This window comes from Geotrypetes seraphini, chromosome 8, assembly GCF_902459505.1.
Source record: "Geotrypetes seraphini chromosome 8, aGeoSer1.1, whole genome shotgun sequence".
NCBI classification, from domain to species: domain Eukaryota; kingdom Metazoa; phylum Chordata; class Amphibia; order Gymnophiona; family Dermophiidae; genus Geotrypetes; species Geotrypetes seraphini.
Genome location: NC_047091.1, coordinates 70,997,428 through 71,016,490, shown reverse-complemented (window position 1 = coordinate 71,016,490; position 19,063 = coordinate 70,997,428). Strand labels below are relative to the sequence as shown.

Sequence of the window (19,063 nt, the reverse complement as noted above, 5' to 3'; positions counted from 1 at the left end):
CCTTTCAAACAGAGACCTTGCTAGATGTCAAATACAGCACAAGGTAACTTCACATGGACTTAGCTGTGCAGGAAATGTGAATCTCCTCATACACCCACCATATAGTGCAAAAATGTGCAAAGGTCTGTTTTTTTCTTTCGATCACTACATAGCCTAATGCCACACAAGCAGCGCTGTTACAAACATATTCTGTAGGTCAATGCTAAGGATAACAAAGTTTCCTTCCTTGGACCAGAAGGAGATAAACCACCGGAAGAGATCCCAAAACAACACCCAAAGACCCACTCAGTGTGTGAACCAGTTGAGTGGAGTGGACTAACTGGGGGGTGGAAATGGGCCCGGAGTTTGCTCAGCAGAATTTCCCAGACCACCTCTTCCTCTCAACACATTGACACGCTGCCACCATCACCACTAGGAACACCTCACTGGGTAGGCCAGCTATGCTATAAACTTTATAAAACACATTATTATATTTTCTTATAAAGCACATATTTTAACTGAACTCTCTGACATCCTCAGCCTTTCCATTCACAAAAATAGAAGGAAGAAAAGTTCCCATTTCCTGCTGTCTCATGTCCCCGGCCTATACAATATTTTTTTTCTGCAGACCCTTCAAAAGTCTGACCAAATCCTCATTTCACTTGCATTATAAAGTACTGAGGATGCCATCTCTCCCCAATCCCAGGTCCTAAAGTCTAAGACAGTAGCGCAAACTAATGCTGCCAGATTCAGGAAAAAAATTTTTGATTCGATTCAGCCTATTGCAGGGGTGTCCAATGTCGGTCCTCAAGGGCCGCAATCCAGTATGGTTTTCAGGATTTCCCCAATGAATATGCATTGAAAGCAGTGCATGCACACAGATCTCATGCATATTCATTGGGGAAATCCTGAAAACCCGACTGGATTGCGGCCCTCGAGGACCGACATTGGACACCCCTGGCCTATTGAATTGGTTTTTCAATTCGATTTTCCTGCCCAGTTGGGTGATTTTTTTCAAAACTCCTGGTGGGTTTTATAGCTTTTTCACCCCCTTTGGCTTCTCCTAACCACACTGGCGCTGTGGTGTAAATAAAATAAAGAAACAAAAAGGACTTTTCCTCTCTCTGTTAAATCCTAGCTCACGTTTGCAGTCCAACACCAGCTCTGGCAGGATACACATTTCAAATCTGACATATTATAATCACAAAACAGAAAATAAAATTAATTTTTCTACCTTTTGTTGTCTGGTTATATTTCAAATATTGTTGGTCCAAGGCTCTGGTTTTCTTCTGATAACTTGCTTGCCAGGGTCTCCTTCTTTCTGCATGCTAACCATCCATCTGCCAACTCTGTCCTCCCTTTCCATTTCCCTTCCCTTCCCAGGAAGTCTGGTATCTTTCCTTTTTTTCATCTCCCTCCACAGATCCACCTTTTCTTAAATACCCTTTCATCCGGCATCTCTCCCTCCTTCCCCACCACCCCAGAGTCCACCATCTCTCCCTTTCTTTTCCTAATTACCCTCCTATCCAGTATCTCTATCCCTCCTCCACACCATCCCTTGTGTCCAATTTCTCTCCCTTTCTGTTCCTTCCCTCCCTAAATCCCATGGTCCATCATCTCTCTCCCTCTCCTCTATTTTCAGACCCATTATTTCTTCCCCCCCCCCAAAGTTTGGCATATGCACGTCTCTTTGAACACCCCCTTCCCACCGTGTACTTCTAAATCATGGTCCCCCCCCAAAGGCCTGTCCCCCCTTAAAGGTCTGTCTGTCCCCCCTTGAAGGCCTGCACCCCCCTTGAAGGCCTGTCCCATCCCCTTGTAGGCCTGTCCCCCCCTTGAAGGCCTGCCTGCCTGTCCCCCCCTTGAAGGTCTGCACCCCCCGAAGGCCTGCACCCCCCCGAAGGCCTGTCCCCCCACTTGAAGGCCTGTCCCACCCCCTTGTAGCTTCTCCCCCCCTTGTAGGCCTGTCCCCCCTTGAAGGCCTGCCTGCCTGCCTTTCCCCCCCTTGAAGGCCTGTCCCCCCTTGAAGGCCTGCACCCCCCCCGAATGCCTGCACTCCCTTGAAGGTCTGCATCCCCCCGAAGGCCTGTCCCCCCCTTGAAGGCCTGTCCCACCCCCTTGTAGGCCTGTCCCCCCTTGAAGGCCTGCCTGCCTGCCTGCCTTTCCCCCCCTTGAAGGCCTGTCTCCCCCTTGAAGGCCTGCACCCCCCCTTGAAGGCCTGCACTCCCTTGAAGGTCTGCACCCCCCCGAAGGCCTGTCCCCCCCTTGAAGGCCTGTCCCCCCCTTTAAAGCCTGCCTGCCTTTCCCCCCTTGAAGGCCTGTCCCCCCCCCCTTGAAGGCCTGCACCCCCTTGAAGGTCTGCACCCCCCCAAAGGCCTACACCCCCCCCCCCGAAGGCCTGCACCCCCCCTGAAGGCCTGCCTGCCCCCCCTTGAAGGCCTGCACCCCTTGAAGGTCTGCATCCCCCCCTGAAGGCCTGTCCCCCCTTGAAGGCCTGCCTGCCTGCCTGTCACCCCCCTCCCCCTTGAAAGCCTGCCTGCCTGCCCGCCCGCCCCACACTGAAGGCCTGATGCCCCGACCCACCCTGAAGGACCGCTCGCCCCCCTGGCCTCCTAGCACCACCTATGAAGCAGCCGCAGCAGGATCGCAAAGTCAGCGTCAGCGATCCCTGCGCTGCTTCCTGCGCCACGGTCCCGCCCCTCCTCTGATGTCAGAGGAGGGGTGGGATCGCGGCGCAGGAAGCAGCGCCTAAGCAGCGCAGGGATCGCTGACGCTGACTTCGTGATCCTGCTGCGGGCTGCTTCACAGGTGGTGCAGGAAGGTCAGTGGGGCGAGCGGTCCTTCGGGGGTGGGGGGGGACTGAACGGCAAGGCCGGGAGCACCCCTTTAGGGCTGGCACCCGGGGCGCACCGCCCCCCCCCCTTGGTACGCCACTGGCTGCATCTCTGCCTACCATCCACAGGCCTAACATTTCTCCTTCTCTTCCATCCCTAGATCCAACTTCTCTCCCTCAAAATCTATTACCTTCTGCAAGAAAATTGCAAGTGAACAGTTCTGGACCCAATTTCTTAATCAGCTCACTTTCTGTCCTAAGCCTGATGCCTCAGAAGTCAACTGGCATAATTGGGTAAACCTTTCTGAGACTACTTATTGCTCTCTTGCTCCTCTATCTACTAAGACTGTTTCCTACTCCCGTAAAACCCCTTGGTATCTTCCTTATCATAGAGAACTGAAGCAGAAATGCTGATTTTGGAGCGTAAATGGAAAAAATCTAAATCTCCTGCGGAAAGACAGTCTTGGAGGGACAGTATTAGGTTCTATAATACAACATTAAAAAAAGCTAGGAAAAATTTTTACGGTGATAAAATCATCAGATCCAATAATCAAAGCAGTACTCTGTTTAATATCTGGCGCACTTTAACTTCTAATAATTATTCATCTATATATCCTTCCTCTCCAGAAGCGGACGATCTGTCAAAATTTTTTAATGAAAAGGACACTGCTATAACACACTCTTTTCCTTCATTAGTCTCTCACAATTCTCTGGTGACCAGCGACAGTAATCTTATCACAGTAGACAGTACATGGACAGTCTTTGAGTATGTATCAGGTTCTCAAAATTGTGTCACAACTAAGATCATGTAAATGTGTCTTGGATCCATTTTCCTTCATACCTATATGAGAAAATTCCTACCAGGCTATTTCATCTCTTACCAGACTTACTATCAGGTCTATTTTCTGCAGAGATGGGTCACATGCTCCTGAACCCCCACTACTGAAAAAAGCTGATCTAGACCCATCTTCACCGTCTAGTTATGACCTATAGCGAAAATATTCCTCTCCTGACCAAAATGTTAGTCTTTCATATCATACTTATAGAGATTTTCCATTCCTTCTACCTTGCCAATATGATTTCAGGACCCAACTTCAATACCAAATCTCTATTGGTCGAACTAATTTCAAAGGTTCAGCAACTACATTCACGTAATAAGTTCGCAATCCTATTACAATTCGATCTATCTGCGGCCTTTGATGTCGTTCACCACGAAATTTTGATATACCAACTTTCTGAGATAGGCATTGATTCTAAAGTCTTAGACTGGATCTCAAAATCTTACGATCTCGCTCATATACTGTTAATATGAATGGCACCATGTCATCTTCTTGGAAGCCGTTATGTGGAGTTCCCGCAGGGATCACCTTTGTCCCCTATTCTTTTTCAAACATCTATATGTCTACTTTAAAACTTTTCCATCTATCTCCCTTTGAAACATTATATACATAGCAGATGACATCTTTGTCCTTCTTCTGAGATAGATTTGAATCGCATGTATAATGAAACTTCAGTCTTGGAACCTACTGTTCAAATGAAGCTGAATGAGTCCAAAACAAAACTACTTTGGGCCTGCCCAAACTAGATCAACTACCTCATCCATTTCATTGCCTTCTGGATCTTCACTGCAGATTGAATTCTCAAGTAAAGTTTTGGGTGTCATTATAGACTCAACACTTTAAATTAATGACCATTCTTAATTCTCTGGCTAAAATAAATGTTTCTTTAGTCTCCATATGCTGAGGAAAGTGAGACCCTGTTTCCACCAACAACATTTTGCTGTCCTTGTATAATCAATCATTCTTTCGAGGTTGGATTATCGTAATTCGGTCTATTTAAGTCTAACCAAGAAAAGTCTTTAAAGACTTCAACAGATTCAGAATACTACGGCTAGGTTGATCTTTGCAAAAAGCAAATTTGATCATGTTTCCCCGCTTTTGTTAAAACTTCACTGGCTCCCAGTAATCATAGGGTTTACTTTAAATGTGCCTGCCTAACATTTAAATCTTGCATGGCACTCTTCCTCCTTTAATTCCTCTACAAAATGGGGGGGATCAGTGCTAGGGGTGAGCAACCTTGAAAGAGACCTGGGGATGATGGTGGACTCAACATTGAAAACATCGGCACAGTGTACGATAGCCTCAAAGAAAGCAAACAGAATGTTGGGTATCATTAAAAAGGGTATCACAACAAGGACAAAGGAAGTCATCATGCCGCTGTATCGTGCAATGGTGCACCCACATCTGGAGTACTGTGTCCAGTACTGGTCGCTGCACCTCAAAAAGGACATGGCAGTACTTGAGGGGGTCCAGAGAAGAGCGACTAAACTGATAAAAGGTATGGAAAATTATTCATATGCTGACAGGTTGAAAATGCTGGGGTTCTTCTCCCTGGAAAAGCGGAGACTTAGAGGAGACATGATAGAAACCTTCAAAATCCTAAAGGGCATAGAGAGGGTAGACAGGGATAGATTCTTCAGACTGTGGGAAACCACAAGTACTAGGGGTCACTCGGAGAAATTGAAAGGGGACAGGTTTAGAACAAATGCTAGGAAGTTCTTTTTTACCCAGAGGGTGGTGGACACATGGAACGTGCTTCCAGAGGATGTGATAGGCCAGAGCACATTACAGGGGTTCAAGGAAGGTTTGGATAGGTTCCTGGAGGATAAGGGGATTGAGGGGTACAGATAGAACTAGAGGTAGGTTATAGAAGAGGTCAGAAACCACTTCACAGGTCACAGACCTGATGGGCCGCCACGGGAGCGGACCGCTGGGCGTGATGAACCTCTGGTCTGACCCAGTGGAGGCAACTTCTTATGTTCTTATCTTGGAATTCTGCGAGACCTGATATTACCAGATCTATCCAAAAGTTTAAATTATCTTTCCCCTTATTAAAAGGCGTTATCTATACTGGAAAATTAGGGAAATCTCTTTACTTTAAAATCACTGAGCTTTGGAATAATTTTCCTGTCCACCTGCATAACTTGGGCTCTTTCCAATTATTTTGAAAACATCTGAAAACATGGCTATTTTCAAAAATGTAAATTCCGCTGCTCTCTATATAATCACTAATTCTTATTATGTTTTCTTTTCTTTAAAACTCTTGTAAACCGTGACTAGCATAAGATTTAGTTTAGTTTAACAGTTTACTGCATACATAACTGGAAAGTAAAATAGCATTATAAAATTTTTGCTGTGTTGTCTATGTCCCAGACCAGTGAGTTCTTAAAACAATACTAACATTATCTAGAAGATACTGTGTTATATATGCAATGTGAAAATGTATTAGTTTCAGATAGTTGGTAAGAAAAATTTGGTTTTGGGGAAAAAACTGGGAGCATGGTAGATGCACTCTTCTTTCATAACATTTATGAACTGTTTGGCATAAGCTGTCTTGCTCAGTGAGAAGATGCATGGGTTTTTCTGTGAATTTGCCAGCACCTGTGAACTTGGTTTTTGTGTGGCTGGCCAAGCCCCTGGCTTCCACAATAAAATCTTTACTTTACTTCAAGAGGCAAAGATTTCTTCATTAAGGGGGAAGTCAATGCACAACCCCCCCCCCCACCCAAGAAAAGCTACAATTGGGTCTCCCTCTACCCCATTGGCAGCTCTTTTTCTGTTAGTGTGGCTGTATTTACATGTTAACTTCTTTATTCTAGCATGGTGGTTTAGCTAATTTTTTTTCATATTAAAACCTTTACTACTGTGCACCAGGAAGTAATATGAACATGAAAATAATCTATTCTACCCAACTGAGGATAGCATGACATATGACATTAGCCCCTCTGTGTGTGACCTTGAAAGTCATATTCTCAAGCTTGTTTTAATCCCCAGCTTTGTCCCCATGTGTAACTTGTGACCTTGCAACAAGCCACATTTTCTTTATATGCCTCTGTAACCTAAGGCATTTACTTAATTTTTCCTTCCCAATCAACAACTTTAGAACATGCACATCACCACATTAACAAGAAAAACCTTATATCCTGCCTAGGCATGCACAAAATACCTTTAAGCAAAAGTTCTGAAAGCAAAGACGTACAAATTCTTTAATGAATGACTACAGTACCTCCTCTAAATCCACGGTTTCAGTACCCGCGGATTCGGTTATTTGGGATTTTTTTTAAAAATGCTGCATCCCAGATCTTACCTGGTGGTCTAGTAGCGACGTGGGAAGGTCCGGGACGCAGGAGAGAGGTGGGGGGTAGGTCAGAACTGGTCCTGAAAGTTATTCGCAATATTTCAATATTTGTGGGCTGGCTCTGCCCCTAACCCCTGCGAATATTGAGGGTCTGTTTGTATAAAAAAACATTTTATCAGGAAAGAGGTGTTCCATGTCAAGTGGTAGCCTATTTACAGTTCCACAGGGTAGCTTCAGAAGTGGTGGGGCTAGAAGCAGAAAGAAGCCAGTGGTGGTTTACTGGTTGTGCTACGCCACCCAGTGGAAAAACTTTTTATTGCCCCAGGTCAGCGAGATAAATGCTTCAACACTCAGAAATTCTATGAATGCTGGAGCATTTACCTCACCGGCACAAGGTAGATACCTGTACTACGGCTTTGTAAAAGGGGTCCCTTAGATTAGTAAGCTCTTTGGGGGAATAGGGAAACACTAGTGTAATTGAATATCTTACCTTGAGCTACAACTGAAAAAGGTGTGAGTCAAAATCCAAATAAATAGCAAATAACCCTCCCCCTCCACCACACCACCTTTTACAAAACTCGCGCTGGTCGCAGGTGGTAACAGTTCCAATGCTTATAGAATTCCTATGAGTGGTCAGAGCGTTACCCACCTTGGCCAGTGCTAAAAACCACATCTACGGTTTTTGTAAAAGGGTGTGTGTGGGGGAGAGAATTATTTACCTGTAGCAAATGTTCTGTCTGGGTGACAGCATCAAGTTAGACTTCAGGATGTACATGTAAACATAGCTTTTAGATTTTAAAGCTTTCTGGAGTAGCCTAATATCTGTATATGCAGTTTCTGTGCTGGACATCACACAGGGCTACCTCAGCTCTTATCCAACATTACAAATTGAGAAGCCAACTCTTTACAGAGGTGGGTGGGTTCTTTTTCTCCTGAGGACAAGCAGGATATTTATTTTACAGGTGGTTTCTTTAAGTAACAGGTTGCTTTTTGGTAAAAGAATATAAAGCCAATAGGACAATAGCACCTTTTTTATGATTGTTCTTCCAGTCCCTGGGGGATTGGAGTTGGATTTATGTCTCAAAGATTTCTTATGACAGATTAATGAATATCTACTGCTATACTGAGAGGATGGAATGTCTAATATAGTTTATATACTATTTCACGATATGTGGGAAATACTAAAGTTCTGGATGATAGATCTGAGGGATCTTGATGGCATACTGTATAAGATCCTTTTAATCTAGTGAACTGGCTTGTACATTTCATAAAGGCAGGCTCATATCCTCAGGAGATAGGTAAAAGTGTTTTTAATTCTAATTTAAAAAAAAAAAACAAAACCCACAGATGCTGATTTGACTCAAGTCTCCAATTTCAGGCTAATAGCCAACATTCAAATTTTTGCAAAGCTGGTTGAATTTGTGCTAAGCTCTGTTTAAATTATCTAAACAGCAATTGATTTTCTCCACTTCTCTCAACAACGTATTTTTGTAGCTCTCATAGCACAGAAATTTTGCTGCTACTTCTGAAATAAAGTGAAGTTGCTTACCTGTAACATGGATTCTCCAGACAGCAGGGGAATGCAAGCCACACTTGATGGTAAAGTTCTCTGACTGAGCATGTGTGTTGGTGCAGGGATTCCGCATTCCAAAGTTCCTTCCCTTGTCAGTTCTGTCTCTAGCTGAAAAAGATATACTGTATATATCATAGTGGGGATGGTGGGAGGGTAAGTGTGGCTGCATTCCCCTGCTGGCTACGGAGAACCCCCGTTACAGGTCAGCAACTTCACTTTCTCCAGAGACAAGCAGGGGGATATGCAGACTCACTTGATGGTGAGTCCCTAGCTACAATATACATTAGGGTGGAGGTGATAAGGCAAGGAGCAAATAATTTGGTTAAGACAGACTGTCCAAAACTAATGTCTTGTGCTGTGCCCTGGTCCAGGCAGAAAAGCTTATTGAATGCATGAACGGAGTACCAAGTTGCTGCTTTGCAAACATCTTGTACCAGGCTTAATGGAAAGTTTGCCATTGAAGAAGCTATAGCACGCAAACTGCGGTGCTAATCCTTCCAGGAAGCTGTTGAATATATATATTTTTTATAATTGAATTTGTTGTGATGGCAAATTTACATGGAGATGACGCACCTAGAAGGTGGTTGACACGGATTGGTAGGGTTGACGTGATTAGTAGGACTGATGGCTGCAGTTTCTTGGAGGTGAAAACGGTAGTGCTCTTCTGCAGTCTAACACATAAAGATATTGTTCTGCTAGTGAGGGACGTGGAGGAGGGAAGAAGGATGGTAGAACTATATTCTGATTGAGGTGGACATTCAAAACCACTTTTGTTAGGAATTCTGGGTGTGTGCATAATTTGACATTAGGACAGAACTGAGTAAAATGATAGTAAGACACTAGTACTTGGAGTTCACCGACTCAGCACACCAATGTAATGGCTGCAGAAGTGTGGAGCCACTACTGTTAGACATTGAGGAAAGACAAGGCATATAAGAGAATGCTTTTTGAGTTCAGGTACCTTTTTTTGGTATCTGAATGGACTGGTTACTAATGATATTGAATCTAATAGTTGTGTCTGGTTCTAAGCTATAGTGAAGAAAAATATGGCATCCTATGTGATGAGGCAGTTTTGATTATTATTAAATTAGAGAATGGAATTTTGATAGTGAAGCACTTGGCAGCGACAAGCTAATATCCCCAGAATTAAGTTTCTTAAGAGATGTTTTTGCAAATGGAGACCAGGAGTCTTGGCTCTGTCCTAATTAAGTTTCTTTCTCTATTTTTTTTTTAAGCTGAAGTTATAGAGGAATGTAGAAGATGAATATGTTGAAGGTGTAGAGCCTGTTGCTCCTTATTTTTTTTAAACTAAGTACTTTGAAGATAGAGAAATAAAAGAAGGTATTAAGAATTAATGGCTCGCTAGGTTTGGATGAAGAATTTGATTGTTCTGCTGCTGGAGGAGAGAAGGGTGGGCTCTGAAAGGAAATGGAGGAGCTTCAATAAGGTCCAGAAGAGGAAATCAGAGCTGTCTGGTCTATCGAGGAGCAATCAAGATGAGATTCACAGTCTTAGATGATTTTCTGAAGGACCCTATAGGAAAGACAAGTCAGAATTCTTCATCCAAGTAATAGTGGAGACATCACATTTAATATCTTGTTATGCTGGTCAGAGGGAACAATATTGTGGACACTTTGCGTGGTCCACTGAGGTACTATGATTGTGTTTCCCCATTGTGACCATGATCACCAACCCTAGATGGTCTGCTATTCTTTGAATGACTCTGCCTACCATAGGTCATGTGGGGAAAAGGAGAAAGTAGGCTCTTACCTGTTAATTTTCTTTCTTTTAGTCCCTCTAGGCCAGCACAGAATGGATGGGTTTACACTCCTCTGCCAGCAGGTGGAGACCAACACATAATAACTTTTGGCTGTGCAGTCCCATCTACAATCAGTCTGATGAATAGCCAAGCAGAAACTAACTAGGCTGAAAATATTCCAATTCCACTCTCACATGGAGAAGACAAAGGAAATGCCAGAATCGAACATGTGAACACTGTTAGATACTGATTAAAACAACCTTCAAAAACATCCCCACAGTTCACCAGCTAAACCAGATGAATAAAATGCTGGAGCTTTTATTATACTCCCCAACAACAAAAACAATACTGCAGAAAAAAAAGTACTCTTCGCAAAAAAACAAACAAACAAAAACAACAACACACCAAAATATACGATAGGGCAGGGTCTTTGCCAGTCTGGAGGAACTAAAAGAAAGAAAATTAGCAGTTAAGAACCTCCTTCACTGCTTTGCTGCCCCCTTTAGTTTGTACCAAAGCAGGTGATAGCCCTATATAGAAACATATGTGAAGGAGGGGGACGGGGAACTCCCTGGATTATAATACTGTTCTGCTCTGAAAATATAAAAAACATGTTAAAAAATTGCCATTGAACTGAAACATCAAAATAAATCATATCAAACAGAAACATTTATAGAGATCAAAACATTACCCCAATGTGTTATAGCACTAGATTACATATTTTAAGGTCTGACTGACATCCAAATTTCAGTTTAGATTCAAATTTTCTGATTGAGACAGTAGGCAGGCGCAGTAGATGATAACTGAAAGGTCAGGACACCAGAATGACACACCCATCTACTACAAAAGATATTAGCAAGGTAAGAACCTAATCTCTTTTTCTAGTGCAATAGGTGTGTCACTCTGGATGGACGGGGCACACAAAAGCTGTCCTAGAAATCTTGGGCAGGACCTTCCGGCAGCAGCAGGCTATTAAACTCTATGAAGGGAGCAAGACTCAGGCAACTGGTGTTGGAACCAACAAGGGATCAGGCAATACTGGACCTGATACTTACCAATGGAGAAAGTGTCAGAGGTCTTGGTGGGCGACACATTGGCCTCCAGTGACCACAACATGGTATGGTTCAATCTCAGGAAAGATTTCACTAAATCTACCACTGACTAAGGTCCTCAAATTCAAGGACACAAACTTCAAAGAAATGGGATACTTCGTTCACCAGGTGCTACAAAGCCAAGCAGAAACCGATAACGTGGAAGAAATGTGGTCGACTTTGAAAGCCACCATACAAGAAGCAACAAACCGCTATGTTAAATCAGTAAGTAAACGGCAAAGGAACAATAAGCCACAGTGGTTCTCTGCGGAGATTTCGGATCTCATCAAGGAGAAGAAAAAGCATTCATCTCTTACAAACAATCAGGGAAACAGGACTCTAGGGAAGTCTATCTGGCCAAGTCAAAAGCCGTCAAAACAGCAGTTAGGGAGGCCAAATTCCGCATGGAGGAGTCTCTAGCGAAGAACATCCAGAAAAGAGATAAATCCTTCTTCAGGTATATCAGTGACAGAAATAAGAACTCAGACGGGATAGTACGTCTTAGGAAACCATTCGGAGATTATGTAGAAGCGGACTCGGAAAAAGCCCAACTATTAAATGAATACTTCTGCTCAGTCTTCACCCGCGAGGCGCCAGGACTCGGCCCTCAGCTACAGACAAGGGTTGATGCAGATGACCCGTTTAGTAATTTCGAGTTTACACCCAGCGTGTTTACTGCGAGCTGTCAAAGCTTAAGGTTAACAAGGCAATGGGGCCTGCCAACCTACACCCCAGGGTGCTCAGGGAGTTGAGTGATGTCTTGGCAGAACCGCTATCCGCGCTCTTCAATCTCTCCCTTAGTATGGGTAACGTCCCGTTGGACTGGAAGAGGGCTAATGTCATTCCACTCCACAAGAAAGGCTCCAAGATGGGGACAGCAAACTACAGACCGGTGAGTCTCACATCAATAGTGTGCAAACTAAATGGAAACTCTAATCAAACGCCAATTGGATATGATCCTGAATGAGGAGAATCTACGGGATCCCCGTCAACATGGATTTACTAAGGGGAGATCCTGCCAATCCAACCTGATCAGCTTCTTTGACTGGGTGACCAGGAAGCTGGATGTTGGGGAGTCCCTGGACATCGTATACCTGGACTTCAGTAAAGCATTCAATAGCGTACCACACCGCAGGTTGCTGAGCAAGATGAGTTCTATAGGATTGGGCGACACATTGACGAAATGGGTTGGGAACTGGCTTGGAGGTAGGCTTCAGAGGGTAGTGGTGAACGGCACCCCCTCCGAAATGATGGAGGTAATCAGTGGAGTGCACAGGGCTCGGTCCTGGGCCCGATCCTATTCAACATCTTTATAAGAGACTTGGCAGAAGGGCTGCGAGGTAAAATAACATTATTCGCCGATGATGCCAAACTAAGCAATGTAGTGGGCAAAAGCACAACAGACATAAATTCAATGTCCGACAACATGATGCACGACCTACTCCTACTGGAGCGCTGGTCTAGGTCCTGGCAACTCAGCTTCAATGCCAAAAAATGCAAAGTCATGCACCTGGGCAGCCATAATCCATGCAAGACTTACACCCTTAATGGCGAGATCCTAACAAGAACTGAAGCAGAACGAGACTTAGGGGTGATCGTCAGTGAGAACATGAAGACTGCCAATCAAGTGGAGCAAGCTTCATCCAAGGCAAGGCAAATCATAGATTGCATACGCAGGAGTTTTGTCAGCCGTAAGCCTGAAGTCATTATGCCATTGTATAGATCCATGGTGAGGCCCCACCTGGAATACTGTGTGCAATTCTGGAGGCCGCATTACTGTAAGGATGTGCTGAGACTGGAGTCGGTCCAGAGAATGGCCACCCGGATGGTCTCGGGACTCAAGGATCTCCCGTATGAGGAACGGCTGGATAAGTTGCAGCTGTACTCACTCAAGGAACGCAGAGAGAGGGGTGACATGATCGAGACATTCAAGTATCTCACGGGCCGCATTGAGGTGGAAGAAGATATCTTCTTTTTCAAGGGTCCACAGCAACAAGGGGGCATCCGTGGAAAATCAGGGGCGGAAAACTGCACGGGGACACCAGGAAATTCTTTTTCACTGAAAGGGTAGTTGATCGCTGGAATAGTCTTCCACTTCAGGTTATTGAGGCCAGCAGCATGCCTGATTTTAAGGCCAAATGGGATAGACACGTGGGATCTATTCACAGAGAAAGGTAGGGGAGGGTCATTGGGTGGGCAGACTAGATGGGCCGTGGCCCTTATCTGCCGTCTATTTCTATGTTTCTATGACCTCTGCACTGGCTCAAAACACTGAGGACCCAAAGGCGAAGTCCTCCTTTGCCACTATATCTACTCTGTAAAACTTGGAAAATGTGTGTAGAGTGGACCAGGTAATTGCCTAAAAATCTCCTTGGGGGAGACTGTCCAAGCTTCTGCCCACAAAGAAGCCATGCTTCTAGTCAAATGCTCCTTTGTGGAGACTGGTGAATGTTTTCCACAGGCAATATATGCTGACGAAACGGCCCTGCGAATCCATCTGGAAATCATGGCCTTGGACTCCAGTGTGCCGTGTCGAGTCTGACTGGTGAGGCACAAAAAATAGACGGCCTGAACTCATTAGTAACCTGAAGATATCATAGAAACACTCTCCTCACATCCAACTTTTTTAGAATCCGGTCCTTCTTTCTATATCCTCTATACTAGAACACTGGCAATCTGACCTCTTGCTAGACATGTAAAGCCAAAACAACCTTCAGCAAAAAGTTTGAACAGTGCATATAGAAACTCCATCCTCTGTGACCTTGAGGATGGGCTCTCTGCAGGAAAGAGCCTGCAGTTCTAAAACTCTTCTCACTGAGGTAATGACCATGAGAAAGTCCATCTTGAGCATTAGAACCATCAAGGACACTTCCTTCAGTGGCTTGTATGGAGCCTAAGGCCTCGCAAATCCACATTAAGATTCTATGATGGAAACAGATATTTTACCAGGGGACTAAGCTGCAGCACCCCCTTTAGAAATCTGGCTATGTCTGGATGAGATACCAAGGAATCTTTAGGCTCTTGAGCCCTGATAAAAGAAAGTCCCGCTACTTGGATGCTGAGTGATGCCACTGTAAGACTCTTGTCAAGGCCCGCCTGGAGGAAGACTAACACCACCAACGTCAGAGCAGAGAAAGGCTCTGACTTCTTAATGCACCAGTGCTGGAAAGTTTCCCATGCCTTAGCATATGCAGAGACCATTGTAGGCTTTTTCATTCTCGGAAAAGAAGCAATCACTACCTCTCAGTATGCAAACAGGATGCTAGGAATTATTAGAAAAGGGATTGTTAACAAGGTTAAGAATGTTATAATGCCTCTGTATTGCTCAATGGCGTGACCTCATCTTGAGTATTGCGTTCAGTTCTGGTCTAAAACAAGATACAGCAGCACTAGAAAAAGTTAAAAAAAGAGCAACCAAGTTGATAAAGGGGATGGAACTACTCTCAAATGAGGAAAGGCTAAAAAGGTTAGGGCTCTTCAGCTTGGAAAAGAGACAGCTGAGGGAAGATGTGATTGATGTCAACAAAATCCTGAGTAGTGTAGAATGGGTACAAGTGGATTGATTTTTTTTTTTTTTTACTGCATCAAGATTTACAAAGACTAGGGGACGCTTGAAGTTAGAGTAATATTTTTAAAACCAATAGGAGGAAATATTTTTTCACTCAGAGAATAGTTAAGCCAGAGGATGTGGTAAGAACAGTTAATGTAGCTGGTTTAAAAAAAGGTTTGGACAAATTCCTGGAGGAAAAGTCCATAGTCTGCTGTTGAGACAGACATGGGACAGTTGCATGGAATGCTGCTACTAATTGGGTTTTTGCCAGATACTTGTGACTTATATTTGCCTCCGTGAAGACGGGATACTGGACTAGATGGACCACTGAACTGATCCAGTAAGGTTATTCTTATGTTCTTATCCTTTGTGAGCTAACGCCACACACTCAAGAGCCATGTACAGCAAAGCGATCTGAATCTTCTATGACCACTACCCCTTTGAATATGCACTAGATCCGCAAACCATGGGCTTTTCCCAGATGGCCTGCAATTCAGTAGAGTATCTGACCTATTATGGGCCAGGGAGGAAACATGTACAAGAGTTTGTTCTTTGGCTATGGCTTGACCAGAGTCCAGACCTACACTTCTGGACTCTGTTCTTTGACTGAAGAAGTGGTCCACCTTCTTGTTTCCTGCTGTAGGAGGGGCCTTGGACACCTGGGCCAATCAGGGCCTTAGGCCCCTCCAAGTGCTTCCCAGGGAGCACTGGGAAGGCCCGCCATTTAGAAGAGGCATCCCTCTTGCCAGTCTTTGTTCCAGACTCATCAAGATGTAGGGTTGTCTTTCAGGCAGGAGTAGGCATCCTCCTGATGATTTTGGGTGTGGAGGGCATTGGGGGGGGGGGGGTGGTTTTGAGGTAGGAGGAAGTAGACATCGCTCCTGCCGGTCTTCTGTTGATCCGTTAAGGTAGAGGATAGATGGGGGGGGGGTCTCTCCTACCAATTTCGGTTATGGATGGTGTCTAGGGGAGTTGTGAGGAAGTAGGTATCCCTCCTCCTGATTGGGGGGGTCTTTGAGTTGGGTGAGCTGTTTGGAAGGAAATCCCCAATCAGCTGTGCCAGCAGAACTTCCTGAAGCTGCCAACTTCGGCGCTTCCCTTCTTCAAATGTTGCACTCCAGGGGGAGGAATCGAGAGGACGAAGATAAGGTTGAAGCAGGACAAGAACTGAAGGTTTTATTCCACCTGAGTCCTGAGAATCTCAGTCTTGATCCCTGGTAAGATGTTTGGAGCCATGAAAATTAGACTGCCTGGAGCCTCTTCAGGTTCCCCAGTCTGCTGTTAGCTAGAGATTTTGGCCGAAAAAAATACAGAAATGTACAGAGCAGATCAAAAAGACTCCTTCCAGCTCGTGTTCAGAAGGAAAAACTGAAGGGGGCAGTAGAGCCCACTAGTGAAGTAGGAGGAATCAAAAACCTGAAATGGATTCCTTCTGCACTGCTTGCGAGCATGGGAAGATTACCTGTACATCCAGAATGACATACCTATTGCACTAAAAATACATTTCCCAAAGCTAACATATTTCAATTAATAAATTCCCTTTTTTTTACCTTTATTGTCTGGAGATTTATTTTTCCATTAAGTTGGTTCCAGTCTCTCTTTATTTTGTTTTCCTCCCGTCTTCTGCAAATTCTTCTTCAGGTGGTTGCTGTTCATTGGTTCCTCCTATCATGGTTCAGCATTTTTCCCTCTGTCAAGCATCCTCACTCCCTTCTGTCCTGAATTCATCTACCTCTTTTTCCCTCTCCCTTTCTTCTCCATCCCCATGTGCAACATGTCTGCCCTCACTCTCACTGTCCATCATCTCTCTCGTTCTCATTCCCTCCCTTGCTACAAAGAAAGAGAAGGATCCAGGGTGCATTTCTCCACCCCCTCTACTGCCACATCCAACATTTCCTCTCTCATCCCCTGGATTCTGTGTAGCATCTTTCGCCCCTGCCCACCATTTCTCCTTCCATTCCCTCCACCACCATATCCAACATTCCTCCCTCTTACATCCCTTTCCATCTGTCTCACCCTTATCTCTCCACCATAACATCCAATATTTCTCCCTCCCTCCTTGCCACCACTATATCCAACAATTCTCCCTTTTTCCCCCATGTGCACCATCTCTTTCCCTCCTGCTCTAAGCACCCATGTCCAATCATTTCCCCTTTCTCTTCCTTCCCCCACTAGCACTTACAGCATCAGTTTCTTTACCATTCCCCAAGCCTGTTGCAGCATCTGTTTTCTTTCCTCCCATCCCCCCCAAAACCCATTGCAGCATGTTTCCCTCCCATCCCCCCCAAAGCCCATTGCAAGATTTCTGTTTCCCTCTTCTACTCCTCAAGCCTGTTCCAGCATCTATTTCCCTCCTTCCTACCCCCCCCAAAGCCTTTTGCAGCATCTGTTTCCCTCACTCCCTTCTTCCCAAACCCAATGCAGCAACTCTGCTTCCTACTAGAGAGCTGCACGGGAACGGGGACGACGGGAATCCCGCAGGACCCGCGGGTTCCCCCTTTGGGTCACAGGGATCCCGTGGGGACACCTCCGAGGGTCGCGGGGTTCCTGCGGGGCTGGATGTACTCAGTCGCGCGGCTCTTCTCTCTACCTTCTCTGCTTGCAGCACAGAGCCGAACGGAAGTCTTCCCGACGTCAGCGCTGACGTCGGGAAGACTTCCGTTCGGCTCTGTGCTGCAAGCAGAGAAGGTAGAGAGAAGAGCCGCGCGACTGAGTCGGGAAGACTTCCGTTTGGCTCTGTGCTGCAGGCAGTGCAGGTAAGGAGGAGAGTAGCCTCGCGGTTCGAGTGGCTACCAAGGGACGGGGCGGTCCGCCCCGCCACACCCCGCCCCAGTTACAGCACAGCCGGCCAGGTCCCCTTACTTTTGTGGCACTTCCCCGACCGACCGACAACAGCCCCGGTCCGACAATCCTCCCTGCCCTGTAGCCGCGAATCTAAATTATCTTCTTACAGCAGCTGTAATAAGGTAATTTAGATTCGCAGTTAAGGGCAGGGAGGTTTGTCGGACCGGGGCTGTTGTCAGTCGGCCGGGGAAGTGCCACAAAAGTAAGGGGACCTGGCCGGCTGTGCTGCACCCGGGCGGTAGAGAAGGAGGGGGGGAGAAGGACGCTGAAAGCACTTGAAGACAGAGGAGGGAGAAGGACGCTGAAAGCACATGGGGGAATACAAAAGGGTGGAGGACGCTGAAAGGCCATGGGAAGGGGGGGGGGAAGGACTCTGAAAGCACTTGTGGAAGACAGAGGGGGGAGAAGGATGCTGAAAGCACATGGGGAAGACAAAGGGGTGGAGAAGGACGCTGAAAGGACATGGGGAAGATAAAGGGGTGGAGAAGGACGCTGAAAGGCCATGGGAAGGGCGGGGGGGGAAAGGACTCTGAAAGCACTTGTGGAAGACAGAGGGGGGGAGAAGGATGCTGAAAGCACATGGGGAAGACAAAGGGGTGGAGAAGGACGCTGAAAGGACATGGGGAAGATAAAGGGGTGGAGAAGGACGCTGAAAGGCCATGGGAAGGGCGGGGGGGAAAGGACTCTGAAAGCACTTGTGGAAGACAGAGGGGGGAGAAGGATGCTGAAAGCACATGGGGAAGACAAAGGGGTGGAGAAGGACGCTGAAAGGACATGGGGAAGACGGGGGGGGGGTGGAGAAGGATGCTGAAAGGCCTTGGGGAAGACAGAGAGGGAGAAGGACGCTGAAAGGACATGGGGAAGCAGAGGGGGGAGAAGGACACTGAAAGCACATGTGGAAGACAGAGGGGGGAGAAGGACACTGACAGGACATGGGGAAGATGGGGGGAGAAGGACGCTGAAAGGAAATGGGGAAGAGAGAGTAGGGAGAAGACGCTGGCAGGGAAGAAGACAGATGCCAGACTATGGGGGGAGCGGAGAGAAGATGGGTGCCAGACCAATTTGGAAGGGGGAAGAAAGGGAGAGGCACAGTAACAGAGCAAATGGAAGATGCAGAAGGAAGAGAGACAGTGGATGGAAGGAATTGAATGAGAACATAAGGAAAGCAGAAACCAGGCAACAAAGGTAGGAAAGGAATTATATTTCTTTTTTTTTTATTTTGCTTCAGGATAAAGTAGTATATTAGTTGTGTTGATAAAAATTTATAAACATTAGAGGCTCTGGTAGAAACCCATTT

General features: G+C 45.7%; 1 long non-coding RNA gene across 2 annotated transcripts in view; it reads right to left on the bottom strand.

Moving 5' to 3' along the window:
- LOC117364998 overlaps positions 1-8,954 on the bottom strand; it is a 29,282-nt gene extending 20,328 nt beyond the window's left edge. The window contains exons 1-2 of one of the 2 annotated variants that reach the window (XR_004540340.1): positions 8,499-8,954; positions 6,959-7,100 (exon numbers count right to left, since the gene is read on the bottom strand). This is a non-coding gene — a long non-coding RNA (uncharacterized LOC117364998). Of the gene's footprint in view, positions 1-6,958; positions 7,348-8,498 lie in introns of those variants that run through there. The other variant, XR_004540339.1, reaches the window with a different exon arrangement.
- Between the last annotated feature and the right edge of the window lie 10,109 nt (positions 8,955-19,063).